The sequence below is a fragment of the Pongo abelii genome, chromosome 10, assembly GCF_028885655.2.
Source record: "Pongo abelii isolate AG06213 chromosome 10, NHGRI_mPonAbe1-v2.0_pri, whole genome shotgun sequence".
Lineage (NCBI taxonomy): Eukaryota > Metazoa > Chordata > Mammalia > Primates > Hominidae > Pongo > Pongo abelii.
This window is the reverse complement of record NC_071995.2, coordinates 113,001,434-113,007,433: the sequence shown is the minus strand read 5'-3', so window position 1 is coordinate 113,007,433 and position 6,000 is coordinate 113,001,434. Positions and strand designations below refer to the sequence as shown.

The 6,000-nt window shown below is 44.9% G+C and overlaps 1 long non-coding RNA gene across 1 annotated transcript in view; it reads right to left on the bottom strand.

The window, feature by feature from the left end:
• Positions 1-1,758: 1,758 nt before the first annotated feature.
• Positions 1,759-6,000, bottom strand: part of LOC129049228 (uncharacterized) — an 87,539-nt gene continuing 83,297 nt past the window's right edge. The window contains exons 3-4 of the long non-coding RNA XR_008512145.1: positions 2,455-2,598; positions 1,759-2,111 (exon numbers count right to left, since the gene is read on the bottom strand). This is a non-coding gene — a long non-coding RNA (uncharacterized LOC129049228). The remainder of the gene's footprint in view (positions 2,112-2,454; positions 2,599-6,000) is intronic.

Here is a 6,000-nt window from a genome sequence, read left to right as displayed (position 1 = left end):
ATTCTTCAGAGGGTAGAGGGAAACCTTCAACCTAAAACAGAACTGAGGGTAGTGAGTAACTGGACTCAAAGTGAAGTACCTCTAGTATCTGGCAACTCCCTGAAGGGCCATCACAATGGAAAGAACATGAAGCCTAATCATCCTGGAGGACTTCTAGCCTTTGGTTGAAGGAGTCTAGCCTGCTGGTTTTCTAATTTGTAGGATACACATGGTTGGCCTGGGGTTTTCTGAACCTGTTTCTAGACACAGATCCATGAACTTCAGGGCAATGACTTCATCTGGCCCCAACAATATTTATTGGGCTAATGTTTGACTTAGCCCCTGGTGCCACTCAGGGGAGAACGACTCATGTGCGTTAGCGGGAGCAAGAGCAAGTACTACTGCATGGGTACTGGGTCATAACTCGGAAGCAAAGAATATGCTATATAACAGCATAGATCATGGAAACAAAGTGGAACGTCCTATATCGTGCACACATGTGGAAAAAGCCTGTGTGATGGGGTCTGTCATAAGGTTATTCCATCTTTCCTGAAGTGGGATGAAGATGTTCATGGCCCATAGAGGCAGATACTCATTGCTATGTGCTCGAGTTATAACTGGGCACTAAGGTGGTAGGTGGGGTGATATTGAGGAAAAATAGGATGCTCTTCTATAAGCCACAGCCAGAAAGGAAACTGAACACAAAAATGGCATCTCCTGAATGGCCATATAGACTCGAGTCACCGTAAAACCTAGCTTGACTGTTTAGTTATGTGCTTCATGTGCTTGTCCTCCACAGTATGAGTCAGGATGGACTCATCACCCTGTTGACCAGGATGGAAGGCAGCTATGTACTCCACACTCCTGAGAGCCTGCTGTGTAGCTGAGGGAAGTGAGTCATGGGCACTGGTCTACAGAATCCTGCTACTGTGTACTTCTGTTTATGGGCTTCCTCAAGGGCCCCAGGTAGAAGGCAATTGTCTTAAAGGTCCTGGTGGAATTGAATCGAACTGAAGCAGCTTTGAAGGCCTGGCTCCTTGGAGCCTTCCAGGATCTGGTCAAGTCTCTGCTGACCTCTGTTCTATACCAAAAGAAGCTTTCCACTTCTGTCCTCCTTGCTGTGTGGTTTGTCCTAAATACACCTCCAGCTTGACCCAGCTCCTCTTCTTTCAGGTCCTCAGCAGCCAGCCAGTAGGCTACCTGCTCCCAGGGTCAGGTAGTCACCTCAGCCCAATCAGCTGGTCCTGAATAGTGATTATATGAGGCATGACAACATGGCCTAACTGGGAACAGGGGTCTGGGCAGTTTGTGCCCAGGGATGATGGGTAGGCAGGGAGATGCTTATCCTACCTAGTACCTTCTTTAAAAATAAAAAACAAAAACAAAACAAAAAACATAGGAATATATGGTCCAGGAAGAGACAATCTCACAATCTCAGGATGACTGTCCCCAGCATCTAAAGTATGACTTAGGAGCAAGGCTTCAGTCTTGTAACTAGAAATGCCTGCCTGCCCCTGTTCTCAGGTCATGGGGGTGGGCCCAGATGAATGCACGGATCCTTGCCTCTCACCCCGAAATAGATCTTCACAAATCGTGAACCCAAAATGAACACTTAAGAGGTGCTTTACATGGACAGTCTCAGGCTACCCTCTTTGGAGGTATATAATAGGGAAGGTGGACAAAACTTCAGTTTTTCTTAAAAGTGCAAGTGACAGGGATCTGCTTTCTCTGGGCTGCTTGGCTTTCCTATTTCCAAAACAGGGTCGGTCTTGGTGACTATTCAGTGGAGTGAACATCTTTATTTCAATAGGAACAAACTATTGTATAAGTGGTCACAAAGCCCAGTTGACTGATCAGTTATGTCCATGCCTTCTGGGTCTGCCCATTACTGATGGTGTTGACGTCCTCAACTACAGGAGTGGATTTATCTTATCAGTTCACATTTCATCTTGATGCTTTTAGGTACAAAGACAACTTCTTGGACGGTCCTTGCATGTAATGCTCACTATCACTCGTGGCAACTTTCTCTGCTCTAGTCAGCTCCAGGTTTCTTCTGATTGAACATGTCACATCTTTCTCCCTTCTAAACTGACTTCATGTTTAAGTGGATTTCTCAGTCTTGTTCTAGTAGTCTGAAACAAGTCAACAGACTAGCTTAGTCATTTCAATGGCTTGTAATGGCCTATAACACATCTATCCCCAAACCAAAAGCTGTTTATTCCCTTGGTTTTTGGCCCCTAAACCCACTGCTGAATAAGCACTGTTGCCCATAGGTCTTCAAGCTGGTGCTCCCATTACTATGAAATAGATTTCCAGAACTGGGGCTGCTGGATTTCAAGAGTGTTTAGATATAACTAAGTCTTACTAGCTGTTGGCCAAACTGCTTTCCAAAAAGGATAATTCATCCCCCATTATGAATGCATAAACCCTTATGAACAAGGCACAGTAAGTTCCCTTATGTGTAATAGTTCTTACCTGTGAGATTCTATAATTTCCTCTGGTTGTTCAACATAGCATTGTGGAGCAGGCATTTCATGTTTCTGTCCATCCCTGGAACCAAGGAGTCTCTTAGCTAGGGCCTCAGTGTTCTAAATGGAACAACTTCTCTCTCTCCCCTTCCTGTAGGGAAATGGAGACCAGCAAACAGGCTTTTGTGTGGTGCAGGTGTTCTTGAATCTCATGCTTGGAGATGGGCAGGGAGTCTTCCATGCAAAGCTAGTTGCCTCTTAGCAAACATTCTCAACTTGAGGCTGACTTAGTTGCATGGGGTTGTGGGCTTTGACCTTAAGGGACGCGTATCAATGCTGTTCTTGGTTTAAAAACCTTACTAGGAATGTTCGAAGAACACAAATCCTGCCCCTTGACAAAAGGGATAAGGGAGATGCTAATCACGGTCTGCTTCTGAGCCCCACTTGGTACCTAACCTTCTAGTAGTATAAAGGCACTAACAGATACTATGTGCTGCTAAAACTCTCCCCTCCCTGAATCTCAGAAGATGGTATCTTGTAGCCAGAAGTGAAGACTGAGCTAGTACTAAGCTCAGGCTATCTGAGCTAGATAGCTCAATTCTCCACCTTTTTAACAAATCAGAGTATCACATATCATAGTCCCCAACAATCCTGTAAATGTGACTCTTTCTAACTAGACTGAGTTCCGCAAGGGGTAGAGACTTCTGTTGACCACTCAATCCTACCTGGGCCGGCACAGAGCACCTACCAGGCATTTTCTGAACTTGAACACAAGCCACTCTTTCCCCAGTTGCCCCTTTCCTAAGAGGGAAATCTCTATACTTTTGAGCCTTAAGGTGGCATGAGATTTCTTGGCTACCTTTATTTTGAAATGCTACTTGAGGGGATGTTCCACTCATGTAACAACTGATGCTCACAAAGTAAACATGCAGACGTTATCTCTGTTCCTGGGATAGGATCTCACATCTGTAAGTGTTGGAGGCTACTACCAAAAGCCCTCATTTGTGGCTTGGAGTACCACCTCTAGCCCCACAGCATTGTATACTGAATGAAAATAACTCTCTAGATGGAAGTAGAGATGCTCACAGGAAACCCAGAGTAGCTCTAGTTATGCCTTACAAAAAGGGTGGATGAAAGTTAGCTTAGATCTAAAAGACTTCCTAAATACTTAAAATATAGTCCCATATTATATCCAGGCACAGAGTTCCTATATCATGATAGGACTCTGAACTGTCAAATCTCAAGACCTTGACTCAGCCAAATATCCTGCACCCATAAGAGGCTATTCTTCCAGCCTTCATTAAAGCAAGCCTAGCTTTAGAGCAGGGGCTACATTGTTCAGTTATACTGATTTAACCCCATTTTCCTGGGACCTGTGTCATGCTATAAACTAAGTTTGCTTTGGGATCTCAAGCATAAGCCCTTCTAGGACCAAATCCCGTAAGTTAAGGGATGCTGGGCAGGGTTTGGCCAGAAGCAACATGTCCTGTTCGTTAGAACAGCCCTCCAGCGGAGGCCAGAGTGCAGACCCCATGTAGATGGGCTGCCCTAGCTTCTTGGGAGCAAGAACTAAGATTTTTATATACTCCCTTCTATAATAGCTGCAGCCTCATCCAGATTTCTGAATCTGTATGCAGAAAACTAATCCAGACACATTCCTGCTGGATGTGTATTATGGGTGTCCAACCTGCTGACACTGGTTCCTAGTGCTGGCTGGAGGACCAGTCAGAGCTCTGCCCAGCTGCAAAAACTCTGTTGGAATCTGTATCCCTATACACACTGCACTTGACAGCAAACTCTTGTCTATAACATAAGACCTCATTAATGAAGCCTGGTATAAAACAATGTTAGCTTAAATATTTTGTCTAAGCTCCCAACCAGAACTTACAACTTCTGTTTTCAGTGCCAGCAAGCCCAACTTTGGCTTAATGTGCTGCTTCTATGTCTTCAAGTGAACTGCCTGGTGCAGCTCGGGCTATGAAGTGGCAGCCAAACTGCTTCTAGGGCTCCATTCCCTGAAGAGCTCACTTCTAGGGAGTTACTCTGAGGGTCTTCAGAGGATGACTCTGTGACAACCTGGGGCTGTGGCCTTATGACTGGCATGGGCAGTTGATGATAGTTTTGGTAAGTGGCTTGTTTGGCCTACTCATACTCAAAGCTACAAGACTTGACCTATCTTCTGGTTGCTTTGGAGCAAGACTGCTGTCTCCCAACCGTTTCCTTGCTCAACAGGAAATTGCAAGGAATGGCTGCATTCAGGAACCTAGACTCTAATATTGTCAGGTTGTCAAAAGATGAGATGGGATCTTGCCTTATATCCTTAGTCTCTACCCTTCGTTCAGCTTCCTTTCCTGCTCTAAGGACATGCCTTTTAGGAAAACTGCCCAACAGTCCACAAGGGTACCTTGTGACAAAGCTAGTCTTGAGTATGATGTTTTATTCCGGGTTCAGTTCAGCCTCACTTATGTAAGGCAGTGGATGCAGGAGATGAGCACTCCTGAATCAGTTCTTTAGCTGACTTCTGTCTTGGGAACTTCCTGAATGGCCTATTTCAGTGGATCATATCCTTAAATGCCTCTTCCAGTGTAATTTCCATGATGCGAATGTATTCAGAACTACCTTGCTCCTATCAGTGCCTGGGACACGAGGGTGATCACTTCTGCTTTGGATTTCTACCTTGGGAAGGAACACTAGAATCCTGCCACAGAAAGACTGACATTGGAAACACTTCACTCAGGCTTTCTCAGTGGGCTTCCCACTGAGGTGTTAGGGCCCTTGGTGGGTCCAAGCTGTGGTCAGACTCCCATACTTCATCGTGGCTTTGTGACTCCAGGGTCTCATTTCTCCACCTCTTGAAATGGTGAAACTTAAATGCAGTCATGAACATCCTGTAAGACTCACAAGGACAGCCGGTGATACTACTTAAGGTCCAGACAGACCTTGAGTCTGAAGTCACTGATGCCTCATCCACTGAACTTCTGACTGCAGTCATTCTGTGCCTATCTGATGTGCTTATGATTTTTAGACTGCAGTAAGTTTAAACATCCTTGGCTTATAGCAGCAGATACCTCTTCGCATATACTTGAGTTATTACATTTGGGCACTATGGTGGTAGTTAGGGATACTGAGATCCTGCTTAGTTATAAGGAGCCTGAAAGGGAACTGAATATACAACAAAGTAGCATCTTCCAAATGGCCAAGATTCTATGGAAGTTTGAATCTGAAACGCTTAAACACCTTCAGCTCTTCTAGATAATTCAATAGTCCCAATCTCACTACACTATAATAACCCTTGGGGTCTATACTACATCACCACTTTAAAGGTGAATCAAGACTAAGTCAAGAAAACCTAGCTATGCTCAGTTTCCTTCAGTTTGCGGCAATGCCAGCATGGAGACCCTCTTAGTTTGGAGAAGGTGTTTGGCTATTAGCAGCATGAGCTCCAGTCATTATGGAAGTCAAATTTGTTTACCCATGAGCTTTTCCTGTTCCTCTCTACAATGTGCATCATGCTTGACTCTCCACTATTGTGGCTGCCTGGGAGCTGGCTGTG